Source organism: Bos taurus, chromosome 23 (assembly GCF_002263795.3).
Source record: "Bos taurus isolate L1 Dominette 01449 registration number 42190680 breed Hereford chromosome 23, ARS-UCD2.0, whole genome shotgun sequence".
In the NCBI taxonomy this organism is placed as follows: Eukaryota; Metazoa; Chordata; class Mammalia; order Artiodactyla; family Bovidae; genus Bos; species Bos taurus.
This window is the reverse complement of record NC_037350.1, coordinates 49,650,230-49,673,576: the sequence shown is the minus strand read 5'-3', so window position 1 is coordinate 49,673,576 and position 23,347 is coordinate 49,650,230. Positions and strand designations below refer to the sequence as shown.

Here is a 23,347-nt window from a genome sequence, read left to right as displayed (position 1 = left end):
GCGGAGGTGGGGGTGCTGCCTTGACCAGGACTTGCGGAGCCTCCTGTCTTGGTGTATACAGGTGTACATAGGCAGTCAGCGTAGACGCTGATCGGCACAGACGGGAGAAGGCCCCCTCCAGAGTTACCTGCACCACTGGCTTCCGCTCCTCCTCGAGCTTTCTGAGACAGTAGCGTTTCCTCCAGCTGGGGGAAATGCCGGAGTCGACCAGCCCCCCTTTCTTGCTGGCCCGGCTGTGTGACCTGACAAGCCTCCCCCAAAGGCTCCTCTGTGTCCCCCCGGGGACAGAAGCCTCAGAGAGTCGCACTAAAGCACCCGCTGCCCGAGGAGAAAGGGGCTTGAGATCCTCGTGTGGGTGCAGGTGGGCTTCAGGGGCCGTGTGCACTGGGGGCTGGTGGCCCCGGGGGTGGCTGCAGGGTCTGCTCTGAATGGAAGCTCTCGTCTGATCTCTCTGTCTCCCTGGGTCAGGGGACGGGAGCCGAGGTCTTCTCCTCCCGCCTGCTGCTCTGCTGTGCTGTCCCCTCCTGCACATCAGGCAGTGCAGCGTTGAACTGTTCACGGAAGTTTAATGAGAGAACCGAGTGAACAATAGTATCGCTCTGTCTTTCCAAACCAACTTCTGAACTGAATCCAGCTTTGCTTGCCGCTTATCTGTCGTCCCTCCCCTTTCCTGGAAGGTTTTGTCCTGAGTGGGAGACGGAGTTCTCAGTCCGGTTGGACGTCGTTCTCGGTCTAGGCTGGGTCATCGGTCAGGTTTCTGCTTGTCTGCTACGTGTAGGAGGTTAGTAATGATACAAAAACACGGGGAACCAGTGGGGAGGTTTACCCTTCTCTGTGTTCCATATACTTGAGCAGGGGTTAGTGAGGAGCTATTTGGTTAACATTCTTAAACGATGTATGGGTTTGTTAAAAGTGGCATTTGAAAAATTTCTTCAAGAGAGTTTATAATGATACCCTTTAAATGTGAACCTTGCTTAAACCTTAAAAAACTCTTTTAAGTTTGGATGATCGGTTAACCATGATGTGACATTCTGTCTGTGTATGTGAAGGTGGTGCCCGTGATAAAGGACCTGCCTGCTAGTGCAGGAGACACGAGAGACGCAGGTTTGATCCCTGGAGGAAGGAATAACAACCCGCTCCAGTGTTCTTGCCTGGAGAATCCCATGGACAGAGGAGCCTGGTGGGCTACAGTCCATGTGGTCACACGCCTGAAGCGTCTTAGCACACACGCAGATCTTTTGCAAGCTTTATAAAAGTTTCTCAGAGTCTGGGAGGCGTTACCCCGGGTGAGTTAGGGTTTATGTTAAGGTGTTAGAGATTATTCTCCAAGACACATGCTAGCTAAAACCTTAACAACAACAAAAGGAATCCAGTAACTGTTCTTGCCACGAGCACTGGAGTTTTAAGGGTTTCTTATTTCTTGAACTCATGATAGTATAAGTTAACAGACAGTGGTGGTTCAAAAAAACAAGCAGGATCCCAACCAGCATCCTCCCTTGCCTTTCTCCCCAAGGCCTCCATCCTTGGGATCACTAAGTAGACGTAGAGAAGATGTGACTAAAACAGCAACATTTTCTCATGTGGCTCCTGGGAGCTCCCGGGAATTACTGTGCCCAGCAGCGTGGAAGTCTCTGTATGGACCTCAAACTGGTGACTAATTATAGGGTAGAGAATGAACCGGCTTTGTATGAGATTAAGGGAATTCGCCAGGAGCAAGAACTTAATGCATCAACACAGATAACAGTTTTTGAATATCATCAAGGATTGTAGGTTGAACAGTTGGCTATAACGAAGCACAAATCAGTGATGGAAAGAAAGGTCAGAGGTTCCACTCGCCCAGAATTTTGTCCAAAAGACAATTTGAAAGTGTGCGGGAAACCACTCTTGATTTACAGCATATCACCAGCTTAACTCACTAAAACTTTATAGTTTAGAATTACTGATTCTTTCTCAGATTCATTTTCTGTGAATTTTTGGCGCCATGGGGGATATTCAAAAGGCTGTCTGAGGGCAATCCTAAAAGAGGAGAAAGTCCCGAGAATGTTTGGTGTTGTCAGCAGCTTCTTTGAAATAAAGAGTTTGGTCTCTTAAGGTCACTTCTACTTGAATTAGCTGACGCTCGTTTGGCAGGCAGGTACTTTGAATTTGATGGTCTCATCACCGTACTCACGGTTTGTACATAAAGGCTCTGTGCGTGTCTAAGGAGAAAAGAAGGTGGAAGTCAAAGGGGGAAAAAAGCATCCCCTGCTCTAACAACCAGGTTATCCAGCATAAACCATAGAGGCCCATCTTTAGGGACAGCTCTGTGCATGAATGCAGATAGAAGGGTGCATTTACAAGTCACAGTTATTTCATAAGAACAGAATTATATCCGTGCTGCTCAGAAGACACACAGACGTTAGCACTGAAGGAGTTGTGTATCACGGTATAAAAACCTTTTTATGTTAATCGGTTCATTTTTCTTACTTTTTTCTTGACTTGTTGAAGTTCTTTGTAATTAATCCTCGTTGTTATTTGTCTTGTAAATATGCATGCATCCTCACTCTTAAAAGATTTTAAAATCCGTAACATACGTATTTCACCCACAAAGTTAATGAAAATTTACATTTTAATGTGATCCAGTTTTTCTTCCTCATTTCATTTCTCATTTAGGAAATGCTTCCTATCCCCAGATCACTGTCGTCTTCTCATCCACAACTTTTGCATCTTATGGTGAGAAAGCCCTGCGGTTTGTTTTCATGGTGTGTGCTGGGATCTGGTTTGTCTTTCAGCTGTGGATCGTCTGCTGGGTCTGTTGAACCGGTCACCCTCTCCCCGGACCTGTCTGCCCCTCTGCCGTGTGTGAAGTCTCCGTGTGTGTGCACACGCGTGCGCCAGTTTCTTCTGTTTACCTGATGTTTGTCTCGCCCTGATCACACCTGACTGTTGTATTCGGTACGGCTTTATAATAAGCCTGGGAAACTTGCCCTGCCGGATACGCTGACCTTGTTCTCTTTTCTGAAAGATGGCTCAGCAGCTGGTGGCGGCGCGTTCTTCCTCTTCCCCGCCAGGCCGGGGCTGCGTGCGTGGGTCCCTCGGTGGCACTGGAGGTGCACAGTCCCACCCAGTGCTCAGCTTCTCGTGGTGCCAGCAGGCTAAGTGGGGTGGCAGCCGGGGGCTCGGGTTGTGGGTTCATTTTATGTTGTCAGAGAAGGCCCCACCAATACTGTGACGTTTGGGGCTTGAAAAGGAAGGAATGCCCCTGGAGGCTGGTGTGTCTGGAGCTGGAGAGACAGCTGGTACCTGAGGTCGGGGTCTGGGGTCCAAGCAGGGGCCCTTTGTAGATGTGCCCAACACTCTGAGTTTGGTCTTTACTGAGGCGGGGAGCCTTGGGAGGGGTGACATACTCAAATTCACATTTTTAAAGGGTTGTATTGGATGCTGTTATATACAGAGAACCAGCTGGGGCCGGACTAGGGAGGAAGTAGAGTTGCTGGCGTTTGATACCCGGGGGGCGGGTGGAGTAGTGAGTGCTTGCCCCCGGGGTCTGTGTCGAAGGTGGAGCTGAGCCTGACTCAAGGATTGGGTGTGATGGAAGGAGAAGAAGCGGAAAGAACCCGGGGTTTTCCGGCTTGCGTCACTCGGAGAATGGGGTCGGCCAATTAGTTGTTCAGACGGGCGTGACTGCTCAGGGCTCGGCTTTCGTTTTGTCGCTGGGGAGATCTAAGGGGGTGAATAAGTGGGAGTTGGGTTTTGGACGCGTGAAGTTCGAGATGCCTTTTAGACATCCAGCATGGGTGGGCGGCAGCGGCGGCGCTCCAAGCCCAGCGTGTAGGGCACGTGCTTCGGCGGGAGGTGCTTTGGGGGATGTCCGCCTCTGCAGAGCTGGTGCGATTCCCCTCCCTGACCTGCACTCGGAGTTCGTCCGTCCTCATTGGATAAACCTGGGGCTTCTCAGGTGGCGCAGTGGTCACAGAACTCATCTGCCGGTGCAGGACACACAAGAGACTCGGGTTCGATCCCGGGGTCAGGAAGATTTCCCGGAGGAGGGCATGGCAGCCGGCTACAGCCCGCGGGGTCGCAGAGTCGGACACGACTGAGGCGAGTCAGCCCCCACGGTATAGGACCGTGGTTTTAAAAGCCGGGGAAGGAGGGTCCCCAGGCGGTGAGTGGAGGTGGAGAAGAGACGTGGAAGTTGGATGTTGCGTCCATTCTTACGTAGAGCTGGCGGGGCGGGGGATGAAGATGCTGTGGAGGAGACCCAGAGGCGGTGTGGGCAGCAGAGCAGGAGAAAGACGGCGGCGCGCTGCAGCAGGTGAGGAGCACTTCAGGGAGGAGGGACGACTGTGTTGTGTGCCGCTGGGACGACCTAGGATTGACCTGTAGGTTTGGCAGCGGCTGGTGGGGGAGTCCAGGGACTACACCTGGCCTGGGCTCGTGAGAGCGTGGGAAAAGAGAGACGGAGGCAGTTCTCAGGACCAGTTTTTCCAAAAGGGAGCCAGGAGGGCTGGGTAGGCTCCACAGTTTGTTTGCTTTAAGGTAGAGATTATAGTGTTGTATGATGCTGGGGAGGACCTAATGGGAAGGAGAGATGAATGAATCAGGAGATGGGGGCGGGAGGGTGGAAGCTGTCTCTCTCTCACCGCTCCCCACCTTTTGGTTCTTAACTAATGTTTTATTACCCACTTTTAAAAGTTCTTCACAGCCTTTCTTAGATTTATTCAGTTACATTTTCTAACTAGTTAATAATTTGTGCATGGGAAGGCTGTTTATGCTCCATCGCTGTGTCCAGCCACCTTTTTGAACTATCTCATTTGAAAATATAGTGGATGCTTTTGGATTTATATGTAGATAATCATCTTGTGGAAATAGGGATGACCGTATACTTTTTCTTTTCAAATTTATACCTGTTAGTTGTTAACCTTGTTACTTTGGCTGGGCCATCAGTACAGTGTTGAGTATCAGTTATAAAAACAAGCATTCTTACTTTAAATTCTGAGAGTTCTATAAAATTTTATTATTAAGGAAAAGCTGTAGATAGTTGCTAAGATACCTTTTTTTAAAAAAGAATCTGGTTGAAGTTCTCTTATTTCTAGCATGTGAGGAATTCTTAATCCTGAATGGTTGATGAATTGTATGGGATGTGCTTTCTGCATTTATTAAAGATTGTCATTTCAGCCCCTCGTTCCTTTGAATATTTTAATGTATATTAATATATTATCTGATGTTAAGCCATCCTTGCATTTTTGGGATAAACGGTAGTCATACTGTATTATTGTATGTGTTGTAATAGTCCCTTGAAAGAAAGGTAACCGATTTATTTTTTAAATTATGAAACACTTGCTGAATCCTTGAATTTTCTGTGTTTTGATTTTCTATTTCTGAAATTTTCACCTGTCTATAAAATCATCTGAACTTCTGTTTCCTTTTAAAATGGAAGAGCTATTTGATTATTCATTAGAGAATTACCTTGTATTGATTTATTGGTGCTTTCTATTAAGTCACTTGCAGACTAAAGTTTTTTATATTAGAGTATTTTAGGATATTTAAAAACCTATACATACTGGATCTATGATTATATACCTTGGACATGCTTTTGTTTTTTTGTGCTTTTTTCTTACAAATATTTTATCTCATTTGATTCTTTTTTAAAAGAATTCATTTTTTGTTTTATTGATTCTGTATATCTTCTACCTTATTGCTTGCTCTTGGTTTCCTTCTACCTTCTTTTGTTCTCTGGTTCTTTTCCTCGCTTACTGAGTTGAACATATGCTGTTCTTTAATGAAGGCTTTAAAATTACCTTGTGAGCTCAGCTTTAGCCACATCATACAAGTTTTATTTTTTAAACCTTAAGTCTCTTTAGATTTTTCTATTTATTTAAAGTAAATTAACTTGTTTGCTTGATTAGGATTCTTTTTTCATGTTTTAAGATCCAAAAACTATTAAAAAAATTACAGCCCCACAAGGAGTTTGTCTGTTTTTGAGTACTTAAATGTACTTAAATTTAAATATTCTTAAAGTGAAAATATTTCTTTACTATGTACTTTCTAATTGAATTACCCTGTGGTCTTTATGAAATTTTAATTCTGGAGGTTTCCTTCTGTGATCTTATAAAAGGGATTAAGTTCAAGATTTGTTTGGTTCAGAGTTGTGTGTGTGTGTATATATACTCACACACACAACACACACACACGTGCGTGTGAAAGGTTAGGTGTTTATTGAGCATTGACTGTACACCCTGCAATGTGCAGTGCTCCTTTGAATGAATTTTTTTCCATCAAATTTGTTTCCATATGTTGCTACACTAACATGTTTTGGGTAGTATTTTCTAGTCATATCTTTTTCCTTTTTAATTTAAAAAAGTCTGGTTCTATTTAGAAGTGTCTCTTGATAGCAACATATAGTAAGATTTTTAACACTTCAGTGTGATGTCTTTTATGAGCTTAGTGTTACGCTTTCTGAACCATTTGGGCTTGTTAAAATGTTTGCTCTTTTATCCTTTTTTCCCCAGTCATTTGTTGGTTTGAGAGGTTTTTCTGTATGGATTGGGTATTTCTTCATTCTTCTGGTTGGAAGATACAGATTGTTGACTGACCTTGTGGTTGCCATTAATTTTTTAAAAATCTGCTTAACTGTTAATCCGAATGATCGAATCATTCAGTGATTTCTTCTGAAATGTGACAGGGACATTGTATTCTTTACCTTTTGAGTATATCTTTTCACTGCATCTTATGCTCACTGAGAATGTTTCTGTTCTTTTTAATGTACCAGAAGTGGGATATGCATGTAATATGTTTTAGTTAAGTTTATCTGTCTTCCTTGAGAGCATAAAGGACATACCTCACTATTCTTCATTGAGATCTCCAACCTCACCTCCACTTGATCAAGATTATTGTCTAGTATTTGTTCTCTTTTAAAAATAAACCAATAAAAAAAAAATCACAAGTTTGAATGTTTGTTTCACTTAGCTCTTCCTTGTATGTGGACTGACTTTTGTTCCTGAATCGCATGTTACTTTCTTTCCGTTTTTCTCTTTCTTGAGATATAATTTGGATACCACAGAATTCCTCCTTTTAAAGTGTAAAGATCCATGGTTTTTACTGTATTCACACATCTGTACTCACGTTCAGTCAGTTCAGTCGCGTCTGACTCTCTGCGACCCCATGGACTGCAGCACAGCAGGCCTCCCTGTCCGTCACCAGCTCCCAGAGCTTACTCAAACTCATGTCCATCAAGTCGGAGATGCTATCCAACTATCTCATCCTCTTTCGTCCCCTTCTCCTCCCACCTTCAGTCTTTCCCAGCATCAGGGTCTTTTCCAGTGAGTCAGCTCTTCACATCAGGTGGCCAAAGTATTGGAGTTTCCACTTCAGCATCAGTCCTTCCAATGAATGTTCAGGACTGATTTCCTTTAGGATGGACTGGTTGGATCTCCTTGCAGTCCAAGGGACTCTCAAGAGTCTTCTCCAACACCACAGTTCAAAAGCATCAGTTCTTTGGTGCTCAGCTTTCTCTATAGTCCAGCTCTCACATCCATACATGACCGCTGGAAAAACCATAGCCTTGACTAGACGGACCTTTGTTGCCAAAGTAATGTCTCTGCTTTTCAATATGCTATCTAGGTTGGTCATAACTTTCCTTCCAAGGAGTAAGCGTCTTTTAATTTCATGGCTGTAGTCACTATCTGCAGTGATTTTGGAGCCCCCCAAAATAGTCTGCAACTGTTTCCATTATTTTCCCATCTATTTGCCATGAAGTGATGGGACCAGATGCTATGATATTCATTTTCTGAATGTTGTTTTAAGCCAACTTTTTCACTCTCCTCTTTCACTTTCATCTAGAGGCTCTTTAGTTCCTCTTCACTTTCTGCCTTAAGGGTGGTATCATTTGAATATCTGAGGTTATTGATTTTCTCCCAGCAATCTTGATTCCAGCTTGTGCTTCCTCCAGCCCAGCGTTTCTCATGTTGTACTCTGCATATAAGTTAAATAAGCAGGGTGACAATATACAGCCTTGATGTACTCCTTTCCTGATTTGGAATCGGTCTGTTCCATGTCCAGTTCTAACTCTTGCTTCTTGACCTGCATACAGATTTCTCAAGAGGCAGGTCAGGTGGTCTGGTATTCCCATCTCTTTCAGAATTTTCCACAGTTTATTGTGATCCACACAGTCAAAGGCTTTGGCATAGTCAATAAAGCAGAAATAGATGTTTTTCTGGAACTCTCTTGCTTTTTCGATGATCCAGTGGATGTTGGCAATTTGATCTCTGGTTCCTCTGCCTTTTCTAAATCCAACTTGAACATCTGGAAGTTCACGGTTCATGTACTGTTGAAGCCTGGCTTGGAGAATTTTGAGCATTACTTTGCTAGCATGTGAGATGAATGTAATTGTGTGGTAGTCTGAACATTCTTTGGCATCGCCTTTCTTTGGGATTGAAATGAAAACTGACGTTTTCCAGTCCTGTGGCCACTGCTGAGTTTTCCAAATTTGCTAGCATATTGAGTGCAGCACTTTCACAGCATCGTCTTTGAGGATTTGAAATAGCTCAACTGAAATTCCATCACCTCCACTAGCTTTGTTCATAGTGATGCTTCCTAAGGCCCACTTGACTTCGCATTCCAGGATGTGTGGCTCTAGGTGAGTGATCACACCATTGTGATTATCTGGATCATGAAGCTCTTTTTGTACGGTTCTTCTGTGTATTCTTGCCACCTCCTCTTCATATCTTCTGCTTCTGTTAGGTCCCTACCATTTCTGTACTCATGTTACCATTACCTAATTTCAGAACATTTCCACACCTCAGAAAGAAGCTCCATACCCACTGGCTGTCAGTCCCCGCCCTTGGGCCCCTGGGCCCCTGGGCCGCACTAGTCTGATTTCTCTGTCAGTCTGTCTGTACTGGGTGTGGGTGTTTCAGGTAAATGGACTCATGTACAATATGTGGTTTTTCTGCCTGGTTTCTTTTCTGATATGCTAATGAGTTAGCATAATGTTTTCATGTATCAGTATATTGCATCTTTTATGACTGAATAATGTGCCATTTTGTGACTAAACCACGTTTTGATTATTCATTCATCATTGATGGATATTTGAGTTACTTCTATTTGTGTGTGTGTGTGTGTGTGGAGTAATCCTGCAGTGAACGTTTATGTAGAAGCTTTTATGTGAATACATACTTTCAGTTCTCTTGGATATGTATTTAGGGGTAGACTGTGTCACATCTTTTAATTATTTTAGCAAGGATTTGAGGTAGTAAATTCTTGACGTTTGTACATCTAAAGATAATCTTACTATTGTCATTGTTAATGACTTTTTAGCTGGGAATAGATTTTATTGGTTGACAGTTAAAGTTTATTAGCTTTGCAGCTGATGAAAAATCTGCCCTTTTCTTTCTAAGTCATCTGAGTTTCTGGTGGTTTAAGATTTCTTCCCCATGATAGTTCCGTAGTTTTATTACTGTGAGTCTAAGAGTGGATATGATACACTTTTGATCTGAGTGTGTGAACGATGTGAGGATGTTTGGTCCTTTTAATCTTTGTTACTGCCTTGAGGAATTGTGTCCGTGTGTTCATACAGTAAAATAGGTCTGTAGTTTCCTCTCCTTGTTTTATGTCAGAGTTATGTTTGTATCATAAGAAGAGTTATGAAGCATTCCCTTCTCTCACTTTCTGAAGTTGGTTTTTATTCTTTATGAATGTTTACTAGAATTTATCAGTGGAACCATCTGAAATTTTCTTTGTGTTGAATTAGATTATGAATTCACTATTTTTGGTTTTTGTGTTTGTCAAAGTTTAAATTCTTCATTTTAATTTTTCTGTTGGTTTTCTAGCTATATTTCATTGCTTTTTTTTTCTTGAGGGGTGTGTAGTGGTTGCTCTCTGGGGATTGCAAAATGCATTTTGGCTTTATCCCAATTTAGTTAGTATTGGTATTGAATCACCTTGGGTGAAACCCAGAGTTTCTTCAATAGTATATTTCAGTTTCCTCCCTTTTACCTGTCGTAGTAGCATCATATGTATTTCATCTAAATGGTTTTTCCTGTAGTGTATTTCCATTTCCTCCTCTCATCCTCAGTATTGCGTATGTTACATTTATATACCTTGTAAACACATTGGTAGTGCTGTAATTTTTGCTTTAAGTTGTCATGTTTTATAGAAGCTGAGAAATTACGTATTATATATATACATCTCGTCATCCCTTGGTGTCCATAGGGAGTTGGTTGTAAGACGCCCACGATACCAAGTCTGCGTATACTCGTTTCTTATATAAAATGGTGTAGTGCTTTCATGCAATCTGTGCACATCCTCCTGTATCCTTTAAATCATCTCTAGATGACTTATAATATCTAATAGTGTAAGTGCTATGTAAATGGTGGCCAGTGTATTACAAATTCAAGTTTTGCTTTTGGGGACTTTATGGAAGTTTTTTTCCCTGAATGTTTTCAACCCACTCTTGGTTGAATAAGTGGATGTGGAACGTGTGAATAGTGTACTCACACAGTGACTGTCTCTGGTTTTATTTCTTCCTGTACATTTAAGTGACCATCTAGTGTGATTGCCATTCAGACAAGAGAACTTTTTTTTTTTTTTTTTAGCATTTCTTACAGTCACATCTGCTCGTGATAAATTGTTTTCTGTTAGAAAACGTCCTCGTTTCACCCACAACTGTAAAGAATAGTTTTGCTGGATACCAGAATTCTTGGTTGACAGGTTTTTTTCTTTTTTGTTTTTGCTTCCCCCTGCCCCGCCTTCTTTGGCGGTTAGAATATTTGGTTCCACTGTCTTCAGACTTCCATAGTTTCTTAACCAGAAGTCAGTGTATGTTCTTATTTTTATTGTCTTTGTTTCCCTGTATATAATGAATCATTTTTCTTTGGCTGATTTCAAGCTTTTATCTTTGGCTTTTAGCAGCATGACCAACATGCGTCTTAGTTCTGTCTTTATTCTGTTCAAGGTGTGTTGAACTTCTGGTGGATATTTCAGACATCTTCAGAAATGGTTTCCGTTTCTCTTCTGGGATTCCAATTAGTGTGTTGCTTCCTGCTGTCACACGTCTTTGAAGATTCTACTCATCTTTCAACCCTCTCTTGCCTTCAGGTTATTCTGTATTCAGGGTCACTACAGATGTTAGAAGAAAGCATCCGTTTGTTGTTCAGTCCGTCTGCCGAGTTCATTTTACTGTTTGTCTTGTTCATCTGTTTCTCTGTTGACACCTTTATACGTTTACGCACTGGTTTCGTATTTGCCTTCAAGTCCTTTGAGCTTATTTTCCAAGTCTTCTGAACTGTTTGTTGGTGGCCTTAAATCCCAAATCTAGGCTCACTTGGAGCTGGTTTCTGTTGACTGTCTTCTTATCTGCATGTGGGTTACTCTTTGCTGTGGTTTTGCTTGTCTAGTTGAAAACTAGACATGTTATAGTGACCCTGGACTGTGGCATTCTTCTGAGGATTATTAGAGTTTTATTAGGTTGGTGCAAATACATAATCATGGCTTCAGACCATGAATCTTAAATCATTGTAGCTAGGACATGAGTCTGAGTAACCTCTGCGAGGTAGTGAAGGGTGGGGAAGCCTGGCGTGCTGCAGTCCATGGCGTCACAAAGTTTTGGACACGACTGAGCGGCTAAACAACCAGGCTGAGACACATCGTTACTCATCAAAACAGGAACCATTACAAGCAACACATTACCAATTAGAAATGTTTGTTTATGCCATAGGAATAAAGAAAAAACCCATGCTTCGGGATTCATTGAACTCTAGAAAGCATTTTCTGCATTCTGCTGCTTGTGGAAGCATTTTCCTTGCCAAAAGTTGTCAAGGTGCTTGAAGAGGTGGCTGTTGGTTGGTGAGAGGTCAAGTGAGTGTGGTGGATGGTGAAGCTTTGTAACCCAGTTCGCTCAGCTTTTGAAGCGTTGGTTATATCTAGTGCGGTCGGGTTGTTGTGGGAACGCATTGGGCTGTTTCTGTTGACCAGTGCCAGCTGCAGGCTGTGCAGTTTTTGGTGCATCTCATCAGTTTGCTGAGTATACTTCTCGTATGTAATGCTTTTGCAGGGGTTCAGAGATCCTGTCGTGGATTAGACTGGCAGCAGACCACCAGACAGTGGCCAGGACCTTTTTTTGGTGTAAGTCAGGGTTTGGGAAGTGCTTGGGCGCTACTTCTCAGTCCGGCCACTAAGCTGGTTGTTGCCAGTTATCCTAGATAATCCACTTTTCATTGCATGTCACAATCCGATCAATTTGTTGACCGGTTTGTTGTTGTTGCACAGAATAAGAGAAGATGACACTTCAGAACGACGGGGTTTTTTTTTTTTTTCTGGTCAGCTCATGAGGCACTCTGGAGAAGGAGATGGCAACCCGCTCCAGTATTCTTGCCTGGAGAATCCCAGGGATGGAGGAGCCTGGTGGCCTACAGTCCACAGGGCTGCAGAGAGTCAGACACGACTTAACACACTTATCAAGCCTTTTCACCTTTCGGATTTGCCTCAAATGCAACCATAGAAGGGTTGATGTTGAGTTCTTGAGCATCTTCCCGTGTAGTTTTAAGAAGATCAGCTTCAACATTCTCTCAGTTGGTCATTGTCAACTTGCAGTGTCCGGCCACTACGCTTCTCATCTTCAAGGCTCTCGTCTCCTTGCAAAACTTGTTGAACCACCACCGCATTGTACATTTGTTAGCAGTTCCTGGGCCAAATGTGTTGATGTTGTGAGTTGTCTCCACTGCTTTACAACCCATTTTGAACTCAGATAAGAAAAATCGCTCAAATTTGCCTTTTGAATAACGTAGTTTCCATAGCTTAAAGTAAATATAAGATAAACAGCAAATTAGAAATCGTCAGCAAAAAAAACGTAAAGCAAGAAATGTGCGTTAAACGTGGTTATGTTATACGTCATTTTAAGAATGTGTTCCAGTATCAGATGGCAAATTTCAACAAGCAAAAACTATGATTAATTTTGCACCAGCCTAATATTATAGCAGTTATTAATAAATGCTTGGAGTCAAGCTGTGAAGTTCATTTTTCCTTTGATAGGCATTTTACATCTCTGATCTGTTCTTGCCTTTTTGATGTTTCTTCATTCTCACACCCTGGGCCTCTAAGATTTGGAAGTTGGCTTACCATCCAGGTAGAGATGGCCTTGCTCTCTACATGGTCTTTCTTCTGGGGTTTCCCTGGGTTCTAGTTGCTCTGCCAGCTTTGGGCTTTGTACTTTGACGTCTCAAGCCTTCTACAACCGCAGCTGAGCACAGTTGGGACAGAGCATCACATTCGCAGATCTGGCTCCGTGCTCCTCTTCAAATGAAACGGTTTCTCACTCGTCTCCGACTGCTTTCCCCAGGCCACTGGTGGTTCCCTTTGAGTATATGCAGTTCAGCTGCCAGCTGGAGATTTCAGCACTTTGTGCTCCAGATTTGAGTGTTGCTCCTTCTACGATCCTGGTGCTGCCTAAGAGCCCTGACTCTCTCGTTGCTTTCCCAGCTCTGAACTCTCGTGCCTGGGGCACCTCCAGCTGCTAAGGGCCTGGTCTTCTCCCAGCTCCATGTTTGCAGCCCTAACTCTGGGGATTAGGCAGTGTCCTCAAGCCAAGGAAACACATAGTTACCTTTCTTAGACCTTAGGGTTGTTACTTTTGAGATTTAACCCTTTCCCTGGCTTCTGGATGAAATGGCATCACTGACTCGATGGACATGAGTTAGAGCAAGCTCCAGGAACACAGGGAAGCCTGGCGTGCTGCAGTCCATGGGGTTGCAAAGAGTCAGACACAACTGAGCAACTGAACTGAACTGGCTTCTGTAAGCACTGTCTTTAGGTAGCTTTTTAAATTTTTTTTTCCAGTTCATGTTTCATAAATGTTATCAGTGTTCTCATGACCACCTCAGTCCTCCTGCCATTATAGAGAACTGACTTTTGGTTTGTTAGGAACTATTAGGGAACATTTATGTGTTTCAAGAGCATGTCTTCCTGTGTGCTTTCATTGCTTTTTTCCTTGTTTTCTTTGTAATATGTTTGTGTGAGGTTCAACCACTGTCCTTTTTCTGCTGTCCATTTTTATTTAAAAGTACCCTCTGCACTTCCGGAAGGGGGCGCGGGTCAGGAGAGGGTTTCCCGAGGCGTGGCCCCGAGCTCCCTCTTGTTGGCGCCCGGCCTGGTCCTCCTGAGACCTGGCTCCGCCCTGCACCCTCGCCTTCAGCTCTCACCTGGACTTCCTCTGTCCGCTGCCCCAGCCGTCTGCGTCTGCTCAAGTTTTAGCCGGTCCCCGGCGGTTTCCCTCAGCAGAAGGAACTCTCCCCGCTGGGTCTCGAGAACTCCGAGGGCCTAGCCGGCCGCAGGCCCCTGAGCCCTGGCCTGGATTCCGCGCTCACCTGTGGGTGAGTGTGCAGAGGTTGCCCGCTGTGGGTGTGCCATGCTCTCTAGGGTCCCTGCCGATGGTGCTGGGGCTCCTCCGTTTGCATCCGTCCATGCCCTGTGGCTTCCCACCTGCACAGATCGTGGCCCATTGGAGTCTCGTGGCTCTTCATGATTTTTCCCTTCTCAGGAGTATTTTTGTGGTTTGGGGTCTTCTGGCTATTCCTGAAGATTTTGATAATTTTTTTAGGGCCTTGGGAAAACTGACACCCTCTCCTTTCCCCATCCTCCCTGAGTTCCTGCTGTCTTGAGAGGAGACAGGGCCTTTGCTCTGCTTGAGGCCGGAACGTGGGTCAGAATTCCTGCCCGCTCTCACGCCAGCTTCCTCCTTCGGCCGGGGCTGACGATGATGAGTGTTCCCTGGATGAGTGTTCCCTGGTCGTCCCTCTGCTGGGGGTAGGGCGGGGGGTGGGACGCCTGGCGTCTCAGCTGTGCCTGTGGGTCTCTGGCCTCACGTCCCGCCTCGCAGGTTCCGTCTCCGGGCCTCTGGATCACCAGGCGTCCGTGGGAGCCTTCAGGGAGGCACCAGACTGCAGATCGAGTTTACCCTGCTTCATTGTTGCATTTTCATGTTTGTGTTCTTAAAGGTTTTCCTGCTTGCCCGCTTTCGAATGGTACACTTTAAAATAACTCAGCGTTTCTTTGCTTGTTGAACTAGAAGGACTAGTTAAGGCATTTTGTCCACCATAGTGGCAAAAATGAAAATTTCATTTCTTTTTCCGTGACGTGTGTCATTACTTGGCATGCCTTCTCTGCTCTCTTAGCCTTTCTGATTTTTGAAATACCTTTTGTTCTCTGTGCGTGTTCTAAGAGTTTGCCATCTTCCCCTTAGGAAGCCAGTGTATGTGCCGTAACTTTTGTGAAGCTTGGGCTTTCAGTCACTTAGAGACATAGCTGGTGTAGATAAAAGGCAAAGAACAGTGTGGTTAGACTACTCGCCACATTTCAGAGGCTCATAGACTATTAGTGAGAAAGGTCTTTGGCAGTCACCTTGCCGGATCCACCCTCTTGCAGTTCTCCCCACGAGGATGCAGTAGCTGAGATTCAGAGAAGCTCCTGTTGAAGTGCAAGACTCCAGGACCTCCCCTCAGACATCCTCACATCCCTGCAAAGCGGGAGGTACTCACGCCCTCTGAGAACAATTTATGTTACAGAACAGAGGCCTCGGTCACCCCATCAGGTCAGCGGTCCAAGGGCCGGAGAGACCCGGCTCTGGTCCCGGACGTTTGCCTTCTGCTGTCCCAGGAGGAAAGGCCAGCTCAGGCTGTCGGATCTGCTTGGATTTTGTGTTTCTTCGTGGGTAGTCTTAGCATTGCTCTCTCCACCCGGTGGACAGCAGAATAGCCCTCGCTCTGCCTTTTCTAGCGTGTTTCTCGGAGTTGAGTAACATGCGTTGGCTATTAAAGGGGCAGGAACCTTAGCCCCACCCAGTCTCCGTGCCGTGCCAGTTGTAGGCATGTGTTCCGTGTGTGTCTTTCAGTGGCAGATTAACCCCTAAGAGTAATTGAGCTCAATGATTGAGCTGTTTTTTTGTTAGTTCATCACTTAAATGAAAACACACAGAAAATCCTGCAGAACTCTTGGCCGTGTAGCTCGGATGTTTACTGCATCTCTGTGTCTCTGCCCCGTGTGTCCCGGCTTTCTCCCCACGTGGTACTTCCTCTGCGTTCCCCCTGTTTCCTTGTAGTACGATAGGGAGAAGCAGATTTCCTCGACTCCGTCCTGCAGTCGGTTTCTGCACACCTGACATTGTTTGCACGTTGAGTTCAGCTGTATTTGTTTTGAATCTGATAAAACAGGGAGGAATTGTTTCTTGAAGCTCCATGGTTAACAATGGCTTTAGCTTGAATAAAGGTTTGAATTATATTTTCACACTAGACAAAAAACTAGGCTAGACTAGACCGTGCTTTTGAATGGGAATAATGCCTATATAAACCAGAGTCTATTTCAAGACACTAAGACCTATTAATATGCTAATCAGAGAGTGAATTAGCTCCCACCCGCCCAACATGATGAGTAAATTTTGCTTTTACTTTTAGAAATTTCCGAAAACCGAGTATGATAGCTCGTGTTCATCCAGCTCTTGGCGGTGAAGGTACCTGGTTGGTTAAAGGGGGCAAGAACGTGGTTGCTGGGAACGGCCTGGAAGGCCAGGTCAGGACTTAACCCGGAGTAGGCGGTGCTTCGGGGTCAGATCCCTGGCTTGTCAGGTCCAGGCCTGGAGACTCTTTCCTAGCTGTCACTGTAGAAGGGGCCTGTCTGCACGTTTGTTAATTCTTCCGTAGTTAAGAACGATTTCCTCTGGAAAGATTAATTAGCAGGAATATTTGATAGAGGTGATGCACACAGTAAGCCACGTGAAAAACTTCTGCATTATGTTGCATAGATACGACTTCAGATAAAAATAGCAGCTGTTTATTTTTAATAAACTTACTTTAAAAATTTCAGCAGAGATAGAATACTTGATTTAAAATAGTGTTTGTAAGAGTACCTTTGCAGTGGGGGTGGGCCGTCACCGCCAGCTTAAGTTCCCTCCAAGGGGACTCTTCTGGCCAATTACCGAGCGTCTTCTGAGAGCAGAGCTGACTGCCCCCCCCCCGCCCCCCACTGTGATCTGACTCCTGGGAGAGCCCTAGCATCCAGCAGTGAGACTCTCAGGAGTGGCCTATAGCAGTTTTTTAAACTAGTTTTTAATGACACCACACTTAGCCACATTGTTCTTAGACAGGAAATGTGAACGTTATCAGTAAGGCAGGCGCCCTCTTTCACCCCGGCTCCTGATCTCCTGTCTTCTCACCCCCGCCCCCTTCCCACCCCAGCGACCCCTAGATCAGTCTCCTTGGGAGCTTCCAGAGCATCTCGCACCCTCGCTCCGCTCAGTCGTCAGCATCTCGTGGAGCTGCTCAGAGATGTAGAAGCTGCGAACCTGGGCCAAAACCTGCCTTCTAACAAGACTCCTAGGTTTTTGTACCCTGTGATTTTGTGTGCATACAATGAGCGTAGAAGACACTGCCAGCACATTTACAGTTTACACCAGTGGTCTTACTGTTGCAGCGTTCTCCATCCCCAGAATGCCCTCGGAAGCGTCTAACGGTCTCTGCTTGGTGTCCGGTGGGTCCATCTCTTGACCCTCCTTGTGCATCATCAGGTGCCCGTCACTTCCCCGCTGGAGGACGTGAGCCTGTCTGCAAGCCCTGTGTTTTTCTGAGACGCCCAGCGCCACGGTGAACTCTCCGGGGTGCTGTGTCTCATGTACACACGCCGAGGAAATAGCTGGATGGAGGAGTGTGAGCATTTTTAATTTAAAATTGCCCTCCAGAGTGGCTATGTCAGTTTGACTCAGTTTGTTTTGGTGGCCAATTTGCATATTCTTTATTTATAACATTGTTTTAATTACTGCAGCTTTGTGTTTTCGTATCAAGTTTCATATCAAGTCCTGTCTTTCTTGGGATTCAGAATTATAATGACTTAAATTTCACATTTGTCTTCTATAGGAAATTTAAAATCAGTCTGTCAGGTTTTGTGAAAAGTTCTTTTGGAGTTTCCATGGCAGGAGATTGTATTGAATTCTAGATTCATATGGATTGGAAGTTGGAGCCTTCTGCTGTTCATGCCTGAGCATGGTGTCTCTATTTTAGCTGTAATTTCTTCCGCTGAAGCTTTATAGTTGGCTGTGTGTGTGTCTGTGCATTTACGTACATGTGGGTTGCGTATGGTAGTTTTGTTTTCTGTTAGGTTTATTCTTAGGTAATTTTTCTAGCTGTTATGAATGAGAGTTCTTAAAAGATTAGCTTTTCATTGATTGCCAGCCTGTAGGAAAATCACCGGGGTCCTTTTGCGTGTTGATCTTGTGCCTGGTTCTCTTGCTCGACGCTAATCGTTTTAATCATCTGTTAGACCGCCAGGATCTTCTGAGTAATTACGGTTTTATACATAGGTTCCCCTTAGTATTTACACGTGGATTTCACTTTCTCACCCAAAGTGGGCTGAGGGCTCCTGGGCGGCAGGACAGGGGACACCAGCCATCACTCTGTTCACTCACCAGAAGCATGTCTAACACACCACTGTCAAGAGTGTGTGATTGTTTCTGAAAACATCTTGCAGTAGATCTTTTCCTATCCAGGTTTTTTTTTTTTTAATTTGGCTAAGGAGTCTTTCTTAATTGTTTCAACCCATGCGAGCTTTTCCAACATCTGGTGATAATGTTTGCTTCACCCATACCTGAGAGCTTCCTTGTGGTTCAGCTGGTAGAGAATCCACCTGCAATGTGGGAGACCTGGGTTCGATCGTTGGGTTGGGAAGATCCCCTGGAGGAGGGCATGGCCACCCACTCCAGGATTCTTGCCTGAAGAATCCCATGGACAGTGGAGCCTAGTGGGCTACAGTCCATGGGGTCGCAAAGAGTCAGATAGACGGAGTGACCAACACACCCAGTCCTGCACCTGAGGGCAGGGATGGGTGTTGTCTCCTGAGTTCCCCGGCCGCTCCTGGGACCACGCCCCCTCACCGTTACTCTGCTGCCCCTGATGGCATTCAGTTTTGCTCACTTACATGTTTAGGAAGTTTAGATCTCTGCTCTGAAACAGACCCATCCTGTCTTTTTCACTTTAGGCTATTCTCCTTTGGTTTGGGTATCAATTGTTGTCAGAATGAAATTGTTTCCCAATATTTTGATGGAATTCATCTGAAGATCTCTATCTCAGACTCGTGTACAGAAGCTTTGGTGCTGTGACATTCGTGTTTTTTATTTCTGATAACAATGAGCATTAACTTCAGTGGGTCTGTACCACACTCACACTATTTTCATTTCCACTTTTAGTTAAAATTATTCTTAGCAAACTTTTGGGGACAAAACGCATTTTCCGAAAATGTCGGAGTAATAAGTTCTCTTAAACTTTGTGTGTAAGCAGCTCTTTTTATATTTAGCGAATTACTATAGAGTTGAAATCATGAGGGAAGAAGCAGCCTTTAAGTAAATTAAAGTTGAGCCTCTCAGAAAAGGAAGCTGAACAGCGGCTCAGCCATCCTGCTGAGTTACACGTGCACAGCAAGCCCAGGAAGTCAGAGGCGTCGGTGCTCTTGGAAGCTTTGTTGCGGGTCGCTGAGGGTTTAGGGTTATCTGAGCAGAGCAGACCTCTTGGGGGCGAGGTCCCTGTGGGCTCCTGTCGGCGTGCGGCATTGCTGCAAACGTGCTGGGAGAAGGGGTCCCCTCGATGATGGGATGTCCCAGGGCCAGCTGTCAGCGTCACCATCCATCCTGGTTTACTCTCTGTGATTCAGTGCCCCCTGCCCGCCCCCCCGCCCCCGCCCCGCCCAATCTCAGAGTCAGCTTGGTCACGTGTCAGTCAGGACTTGCGTTGTAATAGTGCCTGCTGAGATCTCAGTAACAATCGCAGGTGGAAAGGGAGCCCTCTGTTTTCTCAGTCTCCCGCCTGCCCTTTTAGAGCACGCATGCACGCCTGTGTGTGTGTGTAGCTGTATGTATTGGAGAGAGACAGGACTTTTACCCAGATGTTCAGTGTTCTTGGGCTTCCCCTGTGGCTCAGCTGGTTAAGAATCCGCCTGCAGTGTGGGAGACCTGGGTTCAGTCCTTGGGTTGGGAAGATCCCCTGGAGAAGGGAAAGGCTACCCGCTCCAGTATTCCGGCCTGAAGAATTCCATGGACTGTATAGTGCATGGGATGGCAAAGAGTCAGACACGACTGAGCAGCTTTGACTTTTTGGACTTCCCTGGTGGCTCAGATGGTAAAGCGTCTTGTCTACCACGCAGGAGACCCAGATTTGAGCCCTGGGTTGGGAAGATCCCCTGGAGAAGGAAGTGGCAATCCACTCCAGTACTATTGCCTGGAAAATCCCATGGACAGAGGAGCCTGGTAGGCCACGGGGTCGCAAAGAGTCAGAGTTGGACACGACTGAGCGACTTCACTTCACTTCATGTGAATACGGCTGTGTTGCTTTTTCTTGTAGAATTGAAGTAGGTCTTATGTATGGATACTGGTCACAGTACGTGTCCACCTGCCCTACCTCTTTGGGAGCCTCCTGGTTTTTGTTCCTAAATATGGATATGCTATATAATTTATTTAACTTTTCTTTGTCGACCTTTAGGGTATTTACCAGTTTTTCAGATAGACTGCTGGGTCCAAAAGTACACAGTTAAAAGTCCTGCGCGCCACTGGACTGCCTTCCAGGTAGTCGCCTGTTCACACGTCAAGTGTCTGTTTTCCTGTATTTGTGTCGACACTGCTGCTTATTAGCTTTATGTCTGCTGCTGCTAAGTCGCTTCAGTCGTGTCCGACTCTGTGCGACCCCTGAGACGGCAGCCCACCAGGCTCCCCCGTCCCTGGGATTCTCCAGGCAAGAACACCGGAGTGGGTTGCCATCGCCTTCTCTGCAGCCTTATGTCTAATGGACCGAAATTGGTTTACAGTTGTCTAAATAGTGAGACCGGGCCTACTTTTCTTTGGCCATTTTAGTTCTTTTTCTTGTCAAAGTCGTGCTCGTGCTAAAGTTCCGTCGGTCATAGACTCTTTGTGCTGTGAGTGATGGCTTTGTGTTGGCGGTGCTTTCTCGTCTCCTGCCAGTTGTAACTTTTAAAAATACATATTTTTTGCTCTACAGAATGTACAACATTATAAATCAACTATACTTCAGTTCTTAAATTTTGATATCTTGGTTTTAAAAATTTTATTTTTTATTATAGTTGATTTACAATATTGTGATAGTTTTAGGAGTATAGCAAACTGATTCAGTTTTATATATATGTGTATGTGTGTGTGTGCATTTTCAGATTCTTTACCGTTACAGGTTACTACAAGATACAGAGTATGCTCCCTGCGCTCTCCGTAGGTCCTTGCTGTTTAGCTGTTTTATATAGTAGTCTGTTTATGTCAGTACGAAACTCCTAATCTACCCCTCCCCTACCACTTCCACAAGTCCGTGTTTTGTAAACAAGTTCATTTGTTCTTATCTCATGTTTGATTGTACTGATCTCATTAATGAGGTCATGTAGGTTCTCATTGACTTTATGACTGTTCGCCTCTTTCTCACCTTTTCATCCCTTGAGCTCTGGTTCCTTCATGGGCCCAGTGAAGTGAGTGAAGGTTCAGAAGTACAGCATGCACAGCAGGGGGCTGACGATCCTTGTCACAGAGGGATTCTTGACGTAAAAGTGTCCTTGGGGATCTGTGTGTTCTTAAAACACTTAATAAAGTACAGTCCTGTACATTAAAACACCCATCTACCTTTTCCATTAGGTAATTGCTGCCATAGCATACGTTCCCAGACCAAAGTTCTTGACTTGCAGTATGGGGACCACCCATGCCGGTCACTTTTCTCTAAATTAGCTTACCTTCTCTTTTAAAAGTAAACTGTCACAGCCATAAATGGAATCCCCTTTAGCTTAAACAGTACATAAAAAAATAGAGCAACAGTATTAGTTTGGGGAGGGAAATGCAATAACTGTAGCAAATTGATTTACAAGATCATATACCTGAATGTTTGTTGGTGGGAATGTAGTTGTTTCTCATCAGTCGGTAATAAAGGGACTGCCTCATGTTCCTTAGTGAGCTGAGATGAGTTTCTGTGTCAGTGACACTACTGATTGACTGTTGGTTGATTAATAGTTTGTAATTTTGTGTGAACCACGCAGGGTCAGTTCACATGTTGAGAGTTGAAAGCGGAAGAGGTATATTTAACCGTCTCACCTGATAGGCTTGAAGGTCAGGAGCTCCTGGTTCAGGTGATGAAAGTGACCTCGGTGTCATGGAGCCAGCAGCAGAAGCCTCTCTCCGCAAACCACTGTGAGCGTGTCCGGTCATTCGGCTGTTTTTTCACACCGTGGCCAGGGTGGGGGCCGGGGTGGGGGTTCCCCTTCCACACGTTGCTACTGTCCAGCATGGAGAATGAAGCCCTCGTTTCGTGGCCTTCAAGTTCTTGTAATCATGGGCAAGATGTTTTCATCTCTCAGATGATACCCAGGTCATGCAGATAGCAAATCTGTGGCCCCAAAGCTCCACTTTTGTGCTTTTGGGTTGGGGAGGGTCCGCTGATCTCACCATGGGATGCTGCGGTGTAAGGATGAACCTGGAGGGCATGAAGGAGCCAGAATCCTTGCAGAACGGGAGGTCCTTGAAGCTGTGCCTCATCCTGCCTGAGAGCCTGTGGGCGTCTCTGCTCACGCGTGCGAGGCTCTTTCTGCCGTGGGGATGGCAGTGTCACCTTGGGAGCGTCAGGGTGAAGTGGCAGTTGGGGTCCTTCCCCATCTGTAGAGAGCAGAGGCAGGAGGATTCAGCATCTCCTTAATAAATGTTAGCACTGAGTTTGCTCCTCTGTGTGAACAGGAGGCTAGCTTCCCTCAGTTCCCACTAGTATTCATATTTCAATGATGACCTTTACCTTTAAGATTCTTAATCTTATCCATGATGAGTTTAACAGAAAGAGTAAATATTCAGAGAACAGTCCCAATTCCATTTCCCAATGATGTATACTCGTACGCCTCTTTGCAACCCCATGAACCATACAGTCCATGGAATTCTCCAGGCCAGAATACTGGAGTGGGTGGCCTTTCCCTTCTCCAGGGAATCTTCCTAGCCCAAGGGTAGAACCCAGGTCGCCTGCATTGCAGGTGGATTCTTTACCAGCTGAGCCACCAGGGAAGCCCAAGAATCCTGGAGTGGGTAGCCTGTCCCTTCTCCAGTGGATCTTCCCAACCCAGGAATTGAACCAGGGTCTCCTGCACTGCAGGCAGATTCTTTACCAGCAGAGCTATCAGGGAAGCCCCATACTTGTACACAGCACTTGTAATAAAACACTGCCAGCTTCTGGGAGTAACGTTTGATCTGTCTCTGCTAAGAACGTCTTCCTTGTCAGTGTGGAGATTCCAAGCTCACGAGTCTTGATCAGGTGCTGGGTATTGTATCTAATCTATCTATACCTTCATTATTTACAGTGATGAAATGCATATAAAA

The 23,347-nt window shown here is 45.1% G+C and overlaps 1 protein-coding gene across 7 annotated transcripts in view; it reads left to right on the top strand.

The window, feature by feature from the left end:
- The window catches only part of CDYL (chromodomain Y like), a 158,566-nt gene that overhangs the window by 71,788 nt on the left and 63,431 nt on the right, over positions 1–23,347 (top strand). Inside the window, exon 1 of one of the 7 annotated variants that reach the window (XM_024983680.2) lies at positions 4,193–4,294. The gene's annotated coding sequence lies outside the window, so the exon portion shown is untranslated. 7 annotated transcript variants of the gene reach the window in all.